Below are 15,705 nucleotides of genomic sequence, written 5' to 3'. Positions count from 1 at the left end.
TTTATTTATTATATAAGTAACATTCCTAAAATTGTAGGGAGTTCATTTCAAACTTTACAGTCAGTACATACAAATTTGATTTGCTGAATTTCCATTCGGCTGCATGTAAGAAAATAGCCTTGCACGGTTTATATATTTTGCAAAGTATCTAAGTATGTTTAAACAGACCTGTTGAAGTGCTCTTTTTATACCTTGTTTAATGTGTTTCAACATAGTTTAATTTTAACTATAGTTACCTTCTACTTATAAATCTTAAAATTGTTCCTTCCCATGGAAGTAATTTGTATAATAAAAACATTCTGCTCTTTTTAGGAAACCTAATTTCTTAAGTGGGCCTCCAAAGCTGATTTTATAAGTGCAATCCATTAAAACAACAGCCATTACTATTACAGGTTTACAATAATTCACAGTGTAATAATAATGTACACTGTAGTGAACTTCTAAGTGGAGAAATATTTCTCATTTGTAGCTGAAATAAACTGGCCACACATTTTCTTTTTGCCAGTAATTTACCACAGCCTCCAGTAAAAGTTCAGGTTGGGTTTCTTAATAGTACCATGTAATTTTAAAACTGCTTAGCACCTTGGCATATCTATCTATCCATCTATCTATCAATCCACTTTATTTTATCCATCTGTAATACATTTATAAAACACCTACAGACCATTCTTTTTACCCCTTAGGGAATAAAGCCCCAGTGAACCAGAATGTTATGTGTGTTTTCTGTATATGTGCCGTTCATAGCAATAATCATAGAATTTGATGAAAGGCACAGTTTATGCATCATAATTTTTGTGAACATATTTTTTTAAAGCTATGGTCACTAGACCATAGATACCTCTTACTTACCCCTTCCATACAATAAGAAAACTAACCCAAGCTGGCCATAAATGTGCATAAACAACACTACAGAGCTCCCTGTGGTCTTGTCAACTCATATCTGCCAAGCTAACATATAAACCCATATAGAGAGTGAAGAGGGCACCGCCAAGGGAATAATAGCTATCACGGCTTCTAATCAGTAATTGGCCTTTTTATTCTAATATGCCAGTTTACCAGCACTGTGCTACAATGGCCTACAAACTTAGAGCCAACCCACAAGCAAGAGATTGTCATACACTAAAAAGCCACATCCAGTAACCATCATTTTAGGTGTTTGGTTACCATTAGACAGACTGAACCCATTTTCTATATCAACACTGTTTTTCATGACACAGCTTCATGTGTTGTATGTAAACTCTTTAATTTAATCTGTGGCCAAATGATTCCAGTGTAATGCGAGTGTGTTATATTTAATATTGTTAAAGTATACAGTATATAGTCCTCTACAAGCCCTAAAATACAAGGGACAACCTGGATGTATATTGATAGATTATTATTACACAGTAATAAAATAGATTAAACAAGTCCCAATGTCTGATGACAGTGCTCTGCTAAGTAACTTCACAAAGCCACATGAATACATTTTTAACGCTCACTTAAAACATTGTAGTATTCTGAAAGATCACAAGCTAAGGCCAACAGCAGACAGGTTTAACTTTGTACACAAACCCTAGAACATAAGGACTAGGTTGCCAACACCAAGATTTAGAGGAATATATAAACCACTTACTATTATATTAAGTTTTCACAACATCCAACAGTGTGCAGGAAAATTTAGTAAGGTTATGTCATAAATGAACACTGGGTGCCTATCAGCTTAGTTGTCAATAAGTTGTCAATTCACAGTTCTTTACATCCTTTGTACAATTCAAGGGGTGGATTCCACTTTGGACATTCCCAGCTTATACAGGAACAAAGAAGTTGTCTGTGCCACAAGCTCCCAGGAAGATGTTCCAAGGGGAAGCAGTGCTTAGAGCTGCAGCACTTTGAGATAAGGTAACTCTTGCAAAAGCGCAGGGGTTGCATCATCAGTGATGGTGTAATAGCCAAAAAGGATTCTCGTAGACCCAGAAGTCCACAGTGGCAAAATTAGGCTGTCATTGATGCAGTGTGCCTAAAAAAAGATATGAGTAAGTCTGTGCCATAACCGCCAAGTATGCTGTGCATACCTACCAATTATGGCAAAGCTCTCCACCCACCAAGGAGAATTTAGGTCAGTCGTTCCACTAACTAACTTCCACTTAGGTCTATATAGTAAAAATGATGATGATGATAATGGGGTAGTTACTTATCTAACAACGTCTTGATTTGATCAGCACAACTATTAATGTTTACACACAATCTTAAAATAAAACTTTAGCTGTACAGAAAGTACAAATCAATCAATTAATCATAAAAACATATACACTGGGAATGAATTACTGAGGAAATATGTACTGTTCACTTATTTAGTTTATGTGTTCATTTAGCTTAGTAACATAAAAGTGTTCTCACTTCACTCCCTGTTTTTTCATTAAGCCCTAGCACAAGACAAGTTACTCAACGTTACCTCCACACTATTTTTAATCTAAGCAAAATAATAAGTCTTTGCAACGTTAGTAAGTCAATGTCTAGGTTAAAATATGTTCTTATAGTAAACTGCAAAAAAAACATTTTTGTGTCCTTTGTGACCTGCACTGAGCATCCTCTTCAATGAAAAATTAGTATTTGACTGGATAGCTATCAAATTTTGTATAAGTCTACGACTGACATCTTAAAAGCTCAGTAACAAATCTACCATTCAAGCACACATCTTAAAGATGTGAAGGTAAACTATTCGACTGCTCTTTCTCCTATAATCCTAGAGTCAAAGTTAATGCAATACAAGAAAAGTATATAGTTCAATTAGCCTCCTTGGATATTCATAAGTAGATAATAGCAAAACTTGAATTTGGTACTCTATATACCCAAATCTACTGCCTTGGGGAAACCTTTTTATCCACCTAAAGCATATCTGGCATCATACTGGCTCTTGGGTCTATATTTAATACAGTGTAAAGTAGTATAATGCTCACCTAATGCATTAGTAAAGACTCATCAGAAAGCAGATTTAGAAGAGAAACAGCTGACATCTTTAGTTTAGTGACCATGTATAGAATATACAAATTTAAAAAATCGCAAAGGGAGCTGGACACTTATGTACTGAACTTAAAGTAGCTTAAATAAAGGTGCAAGCAAAGTTTAGGTGATTTCATATAAAGGCAAACAGCTATTAGGATTACTGTACATGAAGAGTTTTCTCCAAAAATCTTAAGTTTTATGACCATCACACATAACCGTTGGCAGTCTGCAATGAGATGGCTACATAAATATAACAGTGGTTACAGATGCCCATATGACCAAGGTATTCATTAGATCATTATATTTCATTATTTATGTACACTATAAACCAAAGCTGGACACTTACTGAGAGCAAACAAAAAATGTAAATTGTGTCTAACCTTTAAATGTTTTCCCCAGCTGTCAAAGAAAGCATAACTTTTATTTCTCCTAGAAAGTTCATGGCTTCTGCATATTCCTAGATTTGTTTTCTTTGCCTTTGATTTAAAAGAATATGTTATGCCTTTTTGGTGAGAAAAAGTTTTTTTTTGTCCCTTTTGAGTGAAATTAATTTGCCTCATGTGCAGTAGAAAAAAATTAGGTAAGACAGCTATATATTAAACCTGGCAGGGAATTCAGTCTGCCACTAAAAAATGTACATTTACTGAGTCCTGTACTGATGTGGGGGCAGGAGAAACAAGAAAGAACAGTGAGGCTAGGAAATCAAAACTCTTGGAAGTGCTGGGGTTTTTGACAGATTTCAAGTTTTCTTTAAGTGAGTTGCATTCAATGCCGTGGGAGCACGGAAGTAAATATTTAAAGGTGAAGTTTCCTTTGCCTATATTTTTCTCTGGTTTCTCCTACAACTCCCCATACCCCATCAACATGTTAATTAAACCTTTTTGAATTCACTACATTCCTAATGTTAGACCCAGTTATATAGTCACTAGATATCTGTGCCATTTTATTAAATGCAGGCAGTCAGGACTGGTGGGAGAAGATGACAGGGTGCTGTATACATAATCCTGAAATCAGGAACGCCACCTTTTTAGGAATTTTTATATGCCCACGTGATGCTAAGCCACTAAAAAGTAACCAATGATTGTGGTGGGACAGGAACATTGAGGCTGATAAGGAAAGGTCGATGCTAGATGTTCATTAGTCAGGAAATGACACAGACGCTGTCGTAAAGAATAGTTAACCGGATTTAAAAAAGGTATAAAAATCATCAGCCTATAAATCAGTATATGGTATATAAAGTGTTTCTCAACCAGGGTTCCTGTAGAGGTTTACTAGGGGTTCCTTGAGCAATGACCAGCTTGTGACTCTCTGGTCTGTTTAACTGATACCAATGATTTTTTTGGCTATCTGTAAGAGTGGCATTCTTCTCACTGGCCAGCAATGTAAGAGACCCCCTCCAATTGTGTGATACTTCCCCCACCTCCTAGATTGTAAGCTCTTCTGGGCAGGGTCCTCTCCTCCTCCTGTGTCACTGTCTGTATCTGTCTGTATTTGCAACCCCTTTATTATACTGCGCTGCATATTATGTTGGCGCTATATAAATCCTGTTTATTAATATTAATAATCATAATAAAAATAATAATACCATTCTATTCTAATGACCACCACAATAATGTACTGTGAGTTGTGGATATAGTAACTATAGTAGGGGTTATCTGAAGACTTTAAAGTTATTTAAAGTGCTCCTCACGCGTTAAAAGGCAGAGACACACTGATTTATAACATATATATATTATATGTAATGTGATGCATATGTTTCAGGCAAATTAATGTCTTCTCTCATATTAATGGTAACACAGGAAAGACTTCCAAAAGCTTCTGAATTTTTTATTTCTGGTGAGACTCCTCAATAACATTTTTATTTGTCCCTGTGTGCGCCACAAGTCTAAGGCTTTGCTAAAGAATTTTGATCTCTCTCTTTATAACACTGGGAAAATAATGACCATTTTAACACTTTTTTTAAAACTTTTATTATTTAGATATATTTTGAAAACATTATTTTTTGGCAGATAAAAACTTAACTCATTCTTTTAGTTCACTGTGTCAAAGAGTGCTTGTTTCAGAAGGGGTAATGCTTGTGAATAGTAACTATATATTACGAATTTGATAAATGTAAAAAACAAATCTTATGTATGCTTTTTATAGGAAATAAATGGAAAATGTCAAGGTAAGAAGGGAACAGAGAGTGCAAATTACTTTACAGAGAGAGAGCAGTTTAACATGGAGCTGAAGTGAAGTTGCTGTGCCAGGGCTAGGCATGAGCTCATCTCTCTGTCATTCACTTTCTCCACCTTAATTATATATATTATTTTTATATATTATTTATCATTATTATGCTCCTTGTAAACACACAAACTGATTGGCATTTGTGTTGCTTCTCCCTCTTCCATTCTTTGCCTGATTTATTAAAGCCCTCCAAGACTGGAGAAGATAGACTAATAAACCTGAATTGGATTTCTTAAAAATCATGCTATTACTTGGCAAATGCAATCAATCTTGGACCAGATCCATTCCAGGTTTGCTGGATCATCCAGCTTCACTGATGAAAGCGTATCTTCTTCAGGCTTGGAGAGCTTTAATAAATCAGGTACAATATATCTGATAGATTCCCTTTAAATATAATGCCAATGGTCATATTTAAAGGAGAAATTCCTTTGTAATACTATGAACAGATTACAATTAATTGTTTCGTAGCAGAGAATCATCACAATAGAAGAGGTATGTGATGTCTTGAGAAATTCCCACAGTTCTGTTCCCATGCTGTCATTGTTACTACCTTCATTCATACAATAGCAACAGCACCTTGTGTTTAATATCGATAATAATGATAAAAGGAATATCAATGAAATATCAGGGAAATCAAATAGCTATGGCTTTTATTAATTCTGAAAAAATTAGTGACATTTAAAAAAGTTTAATTTCAACCATCAACCACATGGAAAAGGCAGTGTATACCTATCATATATATGATTTAGTATAATAAATATGCTAGGACTTAGCAAACTAATATATCATTTTGGAATTGATATGTTCAATCTCAGAACCAGAACACTAATGCTATCCTAAACAGAAAAAGTCTAAAAAGTCCCCTAAGATAAATACATTCAGTAAATGATCAACTACTTTGCTCTTTCCTCACAATTCAAAATGAAACTTGTGTAATGATATAATTGCAAATATATAAAACAACCAAATCCCAAGTCTATATATTAAAAGGGTTGTTTGTAGATGTCTTTGAAAGGGAAGGAGCTAGAATTGATCTCATCTAAACCCAACAATGCATCCTTTACCCCACATTACAGTTCAGTGAATTATTCCAATGATAACTACCCTGCCTGCAGTCTTGGATCCCTTCATTGTCAATAAAATTATGTAAAATAAAAAAAAGGTTTTGCTGGCTACAGTATGGCAGGCAAATGTCTAGTACTGGCAAATCTGCCCATCCCACAGGTCAACAATGTGGTGGTAAATAAAGCCCGATCAAATGCTACAAGGTTAGTAATATAGGTTGTATTATGCATTAAAATGATTCTGGCTTATTATACCTTATCTAGCATCAGAAAATGTTATGTGCATATGTAGTACCTTGTAAAACTGAGTTTGCAAAATAAACTGTTAATCCTACTCTATCAGCTACACTGATTTACCATGGAAAATAAGTACATACATTGGCATATATTTTCTCACCTGAAAAGACATGTGAGAAGATAATTATGATAACTTTATTTACCATTCCTAATCATATGATTCTAAAGTACCCTGCAGAAGAAAGTCTACTCACCTTTCTGCAGGGCAGAGTGGTGGAATGTCATTCTCTTGCGGAGCTCTAGGCGCCTGCTGGCCACTGTTGTTCCTTCTCCCAGCCCTTACATTGATACTGTACACATAAGTATGTGGGGGTTAGAGAAGAATCACAGTAGCCATCTTTATCACACCCAAATATGTTTAAAGTGCCCACAGCAAAAGTTCAACACCTGCAATGTAAGTATCTTTCTTCTTTCAGACGTGTTTCCTTGAGTAACCAATAGGTACAGAAACAGGCAAATAGCTGACAATTTTAGTCACAAAATTGCCAAATGTTCCATCTACACCAGGGGTGTCAAGCTCTGGCCCGCATGCCAAATCTAGCACACAACATCCTTTTTTTGGCCCGCAAAGGAACCCTAAATATGAATTGCAGCTGGCCTGCCACTGCATTGAAATAGCTTTGCTACTACAATTCCCGGCATCACTCGCATCTTTAGACCAGCAGCCTCTCTGCCTATGCCTGGCCTTGCATTGGACTTGTTTATTGACGCAAGTAATGCCGGGAATTGTAGTAGCTGCATCACTCGTGTCTATAGACAAGCGGCCTCTCTGCCTATGCGTGGCCCCACATTGGACTGTTTAATAGACGCAGGGAATTGTAGTAGCGGGACTATCTCAGTGAAGAGGGAGTTCCAGCCACTCATAACTTTATGCCCCACATTGGACTGTTTTCTTGATGCAGGGAATTGTAGTAGCGGTGCTAAATTTCAGTTTCAAGTTTGGCCCGCAACTTTGTCTAAGTTTTTAATTTTGGCCCACAGTGTATTTGAGTTTGACACCCCTGATTTACACTGACAGCATGCAGATAGGCCATTGTTCTCTTCAAATCCCCAAGCCTCACAAACAGCTGCGCCGTGTTCTTTTTTGTCTCTGTAGTCTAGGTTAGGCATATTCTAGACAAGGAATCTCTACGTGGAAATCCTAAGCCCTGTAGCATTTAACATTCAGGAAGGGCGAGGATCAACTGTGGCAAACACTGCTGATCTTCTGCTGTGGAAAACATTGCTCCATAGTATTTTTTGGCACCATTTATATAGGAATCTTAGTGAAATATTTCCTTAGATAACAAAAAAGGGGGTCACTCTTTTCTCGGTACCATCTTGCAGAACAGCAAATTCCTTTGGATGCTTCTAATTATAATGTTCAATTGATTTAAAAGTTTCTGAACACCAATACGTGTATGGGTAGGGTCTGGTTTACTGGAGTATTTAACCAATTATCCCTCAGACTCAAAAAAGGTCAACTGGACCAGAATAGGTATTTCAAACTAGGATGAGAATAACTAGTTCTTTGTATGTAACTAATAAAGCAGCCTGGCAGAGTCTAGGCAACTGGAAATTTTCAGAAGAACATCAGCAATGGCAGCCCATGCGTTCGTCCCATGATAGGTTTCATTTGTATGCCTGGGTAAAATTAAAACATTAATTTAGAGTTCCTCTCTGAAATATGTGCACATTGCTACATGTTTTTTTTTTCTCACTGCAGGTACAGAAACATACCTTCTAATCCCACATCAATCTTCTAATTTCCTGAGAAGCTTTTGCTTCTGCACAGAAATTCAAAGCTTTGTTGTCTCCCTCTTTGTTGGACTGCAGGGCACCTCCTCTTTCCTGAATCTTTACAGTGAAGCCGGAAGGTTAGGTGCAAGATGAGAATTTGTTAGGAGGGTTAGGCTGACAGTTCTGACTGGGATTTCAGTTTTTTAGGTTTTCAGTGCAGTAGATGCGTGATTTTACACCTCACTACAGGACATTAGGAACTGATTGGGTTTTATGGATTCACAATATTGCACTGTTTTACCAGAATATTACATGAAAAATGAACATGTATTGCAGAGATGTGCTAAATATGTTTTTTTTTTTTTTGCAGAGAGGTACATACATGTCAAACAAAACTTTGTTTCAGAAAAGTGTACAGTCATCAATCAGGGGCCTGCATATTATTATTATTATTATTATTATTATTATTAAGAAACAGGATTTATATAGCGCCAACATATTACGCAGCACTGTACATTAAACAGGGGTTGCAAATGACAGACCAATACAGAGAGTGATATAGGAGGAGAGGACCCTGCCCCATGATAATATTCATGGAAAACAAAGTAAACCAGGTTTGGTACCTAGTTTATAAATATAAACTGAGCAACAAAACCTTTTTATAGGGACCAGTGATTGTCCAACATGACCTTTACCCACATTTACCAACACAGAAAGCAAGTTAAAGAAACATGTCACATGATAGCTATTTGAATTATCTAGTTCTGCAATAAAGCATCCCAAGAAGAATGGATGAGGAACGATCACATATGCATGATATAGCTATGCAAAGACACCTGCTGAGCTAACAGCAGTACACACATTCTGAAACATGTTATTCTGCATACTTCTGTTGCATGTTATACTGGCTTTTAGATGAAAGATTTTCCAAATAATATGTAAGATGATGCTTTTGCTTCAGATACAGATAACAATGTGGTAATTTTTTTTGCCTTACAAAAGAGCAGACTGAAATGTATCTATCATTAAATGTATAAGGCTCAGATCACAAAGTCAGGATGTGGATCCTTATTTTTGAAGTTAACGTTATTTTAAACCAAGTCAAATGATGATTGAAATGACATGGCTAAAATAAAGATCCCTATTCTTGTGTTAAAGCTATTTAACAGTGAGACATGTTCTGTTATTATTTTAATGACATCTTCAATGTGTTATAATGTAACCTATTAAATTAAAAAGACCTAAAATACTTAAAACATTTAAAGAATTTTGTAATCTGGTAAATTCCTACACAGAAATACAATATAAATACCAAGAAAAACCTTAGTTTTAGTAACATCCATGGTTTGTGAAATATAGTGATTATCAGTTTTGGTACTCGATAAAAATAACTAAATTAAATATATGCATTTTGTTTAGATATAGGATCCAGTAAATTGTTTTTTTTTTTTACAAATGTTCACACAGTCTAAAATTAATTGGATCCCCTAATCTGGGTCTAAAACTCACTTTATTTTTCTATGAATTGGCATGAATGGTAAAATATACCAGTGATATGTGAAAGAATAAAAATTAATGAGTCAATAAAAACCTAGGCTTCTCTGAAACACCATTCATTTTAGATGAATGTAAAAATAACTACAAATAAAGTGCAGGTAAATCCAAAATATATTCTTGTTTATATTGAATCACTCATACTAAATAACTCTAATAGCCTAATGATTACTCCTTTTCTTTTTATATATAAAATACACCATTGCCACTTTCTTTCTAAGAGTAACCAACTTTCACTATGCATTGTCAGATTGCAGAGCCATTTACAGATGCATATTGTAAAAGAAAGAAACTGAACTCTGCAGCGGTATGTGACGTCACTGCAAGTTTGCGCTCACAAAGAGTCTCACTGCTCTAGGCCGAGGAGCTATAGGAAGCAAGTGATCACATGATTGCTAAAAAAAAAAGAAAAGCAAACTGAACCTTTATATAAAACAAATGTTTGCTAATCTAATATATAGACACCTCTTTAGCAAACCCCCCACCCCCGTATTATCGGATTTCACAAATAATGGTCATTTCATTAAAGAATAATCAATTATATAAAAACATTTGTCAAACAGAAAAACAAGCTTTCATACCCTTGCAACATGAGCAGCATTATATACCATTTTTGAAGCCTTCAAATATTCATGAAATAAAAATAAATCCTTTCTGAATGGGCCCCTATGCTTGCAAAATGCAAATTATCATTAAAAAATATATATGCTGAAAAGTATATGCCAATCAAAATACACAGCTGTCCACAAATAATATCAGAGTATGTTCACCTACATTAATAATGTTTATTTTTCATAAGCCTTTTTCCTTTGCACTTCAACAGTAGTAAAATATTTTACTTCATCGGCGAAAAGCATGCTCTGAAATCTCTAGGGCAACAGGGCCATGCCAACGCTGAAAGGTTTCAAATATCAAACTATGCTATTCTGTCAGGGCCTCTGCGATCAATTAGCACATTTCAATGACATGAAAGGTTACAGTCAGACTCATTTATATCACATCCCTTGTGACAAAATGTGGTTTCCAAACTGCATCGAGCTCCTGAAAACTGGTAGATTTGGATATTATTGTCTTTACCAAAGTTCCAGAATTGTTAATCTTGCTTTAGTTTATTTTATGCATTATCAGATTTAAAAAGGATAATATTTAAAGTATACCCCCTTCCATGGACTGCTTCCTAAAACTTCCTTTATTGTGTGGGAATAATCAATTTGGCTTTGAGCACTCGGCCCATTGTCAGGTATTTTCCCTAAAGCTGTACAAACGGGATTTGGTTTTGTTGAAAATCTTGAATAGCTTTTAACAAAAGTATTATATCGCAGTTTTGTAATGAATAATCCCATGTCTGAGTCAGATAGGGAGCACATATCTCTATAGCATACATATGATTAGATGTTTTCTCATTTCTTTTTTCAAAGGTACAATAAAAGAGGTGTTCATTTTACTATACTTGCATACCCATTTTTGTATTAAACTCTTAATCAGATTAAGGGAAATTTGAAAAAAAATGTTTTAAATCACCTTTTGGTAACAATATAATCCTAAATTCATATAAAGGGGGCGATTTATTAGGCAAATAGGGTTCTTGATTTTATTTGTGTATATCAAATGCCTCAAATAAGGACACATTTGCTTATTAGCCTGTTTAAAAAAATGACTTCTTTTATAAATGACAGAAAAAACTTGTATTCAGTGCTGCATTTAAATCCCACCATAAAGTAGTCTCTCAAAATACAATTTTAGGAGCTCGCATATTTTGCTTCATTGGGAAAACCTCCCTGTTTAGTTCTTCATGTTGCAATGTGAAATATTTACAACCAGACAGTACCTAATTTTAGTTTTTAAGTGCTTTACCAGTTCTATGAAATACGATCAGCAGCTGCAACACTGAGCTATGCTGAATGCATCACAGCTATTTGGGCATCATGCAGAATGAGACAATCTCCGTGTGATGGACAGGCCATTCTGATCTTCAGCATGAACCTTGGACTTTTCCTGATGCATGCACTTTACAAATTATGATGTCATAATTTATCACATACAAAAATTTGTGTTTATATACATTTACCTCCACATGCACGGTTATAATTCAATGACTAACTTTGCACAGTTATCTAAGCCTTGTGAATAATTGTATTGTGTTTTTATATTGACAGTATATACTTTCATTAGAAAATACCCATAATTAAACTAAAAGTTATATCAAATTAAACAAACAAAAACACAGTACTAGAAATAATAACAATATATTTATAAACTGAAACAGACCATAAAGATACACTGACTCAAACACAATAAATATGAACCTCTGTAGCATATATAAGTTGTGTTTTGTGTGTGTAAATGTTATGTAATATAATAAATTTAATTAAAACGTAATTACATATATTTTTTAATAATAAACATAAATTATTTATAAAACATTTAGCCAAAATGCTAAAACATGCCTAATGCAAAACTGACCTATTGCCTCGTTAGATTATTTGGCTTTGGTTAAAAAATGAATACAAAATAAAAATGTTTATTGTACAAGAACATATATATGCTATCTGTTGTTTTTAATTTTAAAATAAGAAATGGTCTAAATGGTGCTAATATTTTTGTGTTATATATGTAATATGTGAAATTGAAGGGTTTTACTGGGATTGTGTAGGTAATATTATTTAATTTGACAGACATTATTACACACTTTTAAATGTAGATCTCCATGAGAGAAACAACATCATTTCAAGTATTATTTCCTATCAAGTATTATTACGCAATTCCTATTTTACTTCTAAGATATCATATTTCTGTTTCGTATGCATTTAGGACTAAAGTATCCCTTTACTTCTTTTAACTATATATTTTGTATCATACATTTAAATAATAAATACTTATGCATTTACATAAATTCTAAATTAAAAAAACAAAAAACAAATCAGCAGTAAATTTACAAGGCGCTTGTTGAAAAGTACTTATGCGGTGGGAGGAGGCATAAAGATAGGAAGAAGGAAAAGTGTTAAGTATTAGGGCCAATGTGTGAAATTCAAGGAAAGGCATTTTCTTAGGGTATCAAATTGTAGAAGTGTTGAGAAAGACACCCAGATAGGCAAACACATGGCCTAGAGCCCATTTAGTTTGAAAACAGAGAATCCTGTTCCCTTCACAGTGATCAAATACAAACACATACACAGAGGCTCCACGTGGAACTGTCTTAACACCAAAACATTGTAGCCCTGAACCATTTCATGGTATCCGAATGAAAAGGGAAGAAGTAAATGAAAGGGAAAAAATACTTACAATGTGTTATATATTTATTGCATGTAGACTTATATGTATTCTCTATATATTATACATCCTTTATATATATATATATATATATATATATATATATATATATCGGATTTCAGTCAATTCTGCAGCAGTAAAAATTGTTTTTCATGCATGCGAGTCACTATATATAAACGCATATGTGTATGCATTAATATTATATGTGTATTTATATATATATATATATATATTATTTATTAATTATATGAATTGTATCTATTTTGGCACAAAGCTACATTTTAAATAAAACTATAAAAGCCAGCATTTTTTAATTAATTAATAATCAGATTTCTTATGAAATGATTTTGTTTCGTATACAGAAAGCAATGTACTAATATGCAATCTGAGTTAACTTTAAATATAAAACAAAACACAGAGGTAAGTATCAAAATAGCAGTGCTAAGTATCAGTTACATAATCTCATAAGGAATATCCTCTGGCATTTTTCTGTAATAGAAGTGAAGCTGGTTTATTAAATTAAGGAACTGTGGCATAACAAAACTGAAGCCACAACAGGAGCCTTGTAAGAGGGGAAAGTAATGCTGTGATTATACAGAGCCCAGGAGGCAGTGATGATGATTAGTAAAAGCCCAGGAGGCAGTGATGACCCCAAACAAACAGGACACCTCCCCCTAAAACTCTTCTGTTTTGCTTCTTGACATAATGAGGCTCCTTCCCAGGCTTCTGTCACTGTCCCCCCTCCTTCCCCAAACACAACAATCACAAGCCCACCATAAGTGATCTGATAGCAACTACAACAATTTCAAGTTTTCTGCTGCATGGGGTGGGATAGAATAACTCACCTTCTCTTCCTATGCTCCCTAATCTTTGCTCTTCCTGACAGGTGGCTTCTTGAAGATCAGGTCCCCACTGATGACAGTAGCTGTCCTTTACTCTTACAGCTTCAGATCACATAGGCAGTCAGTGGAGCCACAGCTCCTGCAAACGTTGTTCGGTCCAGAGCGCAATAAATGTGAGACGCAGCTACACGCAGACACAAAGCAGCGCAGCAAGTCGCAGGGTGTTGCGCTTAGTCGCTGAGCAGTGTAACGCTCCGTTCAGCTTACTATCCCTCCTGATGCTGCTGCTGAATTCTCTGTATTCATGTTGATGGTCACAGTGGGCAGAAACACGTTGTCACTCGCTCTTTCTGGCATGTGCAGAAGTAGAGTAGTTCCTTCTGGTCAGCTCCACTTCAGTGGGTTTTTTTTGCCTTCCCACACAGTGTGAGCTCTGCACACAAGTCTACAAGTCCTGTGGAATTCTCTCACGATCCTTCCCCCTTTTCTGCCTCTCTCACATTACCAGCTAGTGACAGTGCACAGCTCTTAGTCCTGCTCCTTACACAGCTCTGTCCTACCACATCTGCAATTGTGTGACACCACAAAAGTACAATTCCCCCAAACACTAATACTTTTAGATTTTTACTAAGACAAGCACTTTCTTTTTCTGCTCACCACTAGATGACACTACTTACTTCTATCATAAATTGCAATGCACAGAAAAAAGTGCTGATAGAAACTTGACAAAGTATATAGAATCTCCTCCCAGTGATATCCAGCCATTGAAGGATATCAGGAATATATAGAAGTTGGAGGGGTAATTAGGGGCAATACGTGTCTAGGGTGTTGAGTAAAAAAAATTGGAATATTTTATTCTTTTATATATCAATCAAAAAGTAGACTTTTTATACATGTATGAAACTTGAGTCAATGCTCTAAATGCCTGTATTTAATGTGATTTTATTGGGATTTATTTTTTTGGCACGCAATGTGAATAGATACCATATTGTTAAATGTGTAAGTAATATCCTTCTTTAGCCAGGTTGTGGATTTATTTCTAATTCTTTAGATGTATTGTTAGTGCTATTCACCGGTAAATATGTATAAAATGATTATTTAAGCCCAACAAATGGGATGGGCTCTGTAAATATTTATAGGACCCACACAGATATCTAGAACAAATAATTTTCTATACATATGGTATATACCTTTCATTAATGTGTAAAGACAAATGTAGGATTTTATTTTAATAGTTTCTTCAAAGTACACCATTTTTTTTCCTTTGTCCTTGATGTGTTTCAAACATAGTTATTCTCAAAACGGGCTAAACCCAAATGGGTCTGGGAGAGATGGTGACATAATAATTATAATGATTTTGGCACACACCTACTAGCAGACAGTTTGCAATCATAACGGGTCTAGGATACTATCACTGCTGCATTCACAGAAGCCAATTATTTTCACCTCCCTATGTTCCAGTTCCATTGTTACCCTCTTCGGTCATTGGGCAGACTATAATTGCCCCGAGGATCATGGCAAAGGGATGTGCAATGAAAGCAAACAAACACATTAGAAGTCCGTAAGGCTTTTTTATGTCTCTTCTGCCAAAAAAAATTCTACCTTGCAGTAACATTTTAGGGTTTTTTTGGGTTAAGTTCTGTAAATTGGATGTATATTCTGCTGTTGGTGACTAGGGTGATGCCATAATGTACAAAAATTATGAAAGACCTACCTGCCAAAGTGGCCTACTTAGTACTACAACATCTACA

General features: G+C 35.0%; 1 protein-coding gene across 1 annotated transcript in view; it reads right to left on the bottom strand.

Moving 5' to 3' along the window:
* EYA4 (EYA transcriptional coactivator and phosphatase 4) overlaps window positions 1-14,453 on the bottom strand; it is a 101,506-nt gene extending 87,053 nt beyond the window's left edge. Inside the window, exon 1 of the mRNA XM_072410224.1 lies at window positions 13,958-14,453. The gene's annotated coding sequence lies outside the window, so the exon portion shown is untranslated. The remainder of the gene's footprint in view (window positions 1-13,957) is intronic.
* Window positions 14,454-15,705: the final 1,252 nt, after the last annotated feature.

Source organism: Pyxicephalus adspersus, chromosome 4 (genome assembly GCF_032062135.1).
Source record: "Pyxicephalus adspersus chromosome 4, UCB_Pads_2.0, whole genome shotgun sequence".
Taxonomy (NCBI): domain Eukaryota; kingdom Metazoa; phylum Chordata; class Amphibia; order Anura; family Pyxicephalidae; genus Pyxicephalus; species Pyxicephalus adspersus.
Note: the sequence above shows the minus strand (reverse complement) of the source record. Positions and strands in the feature narration are given on the sequence as shown.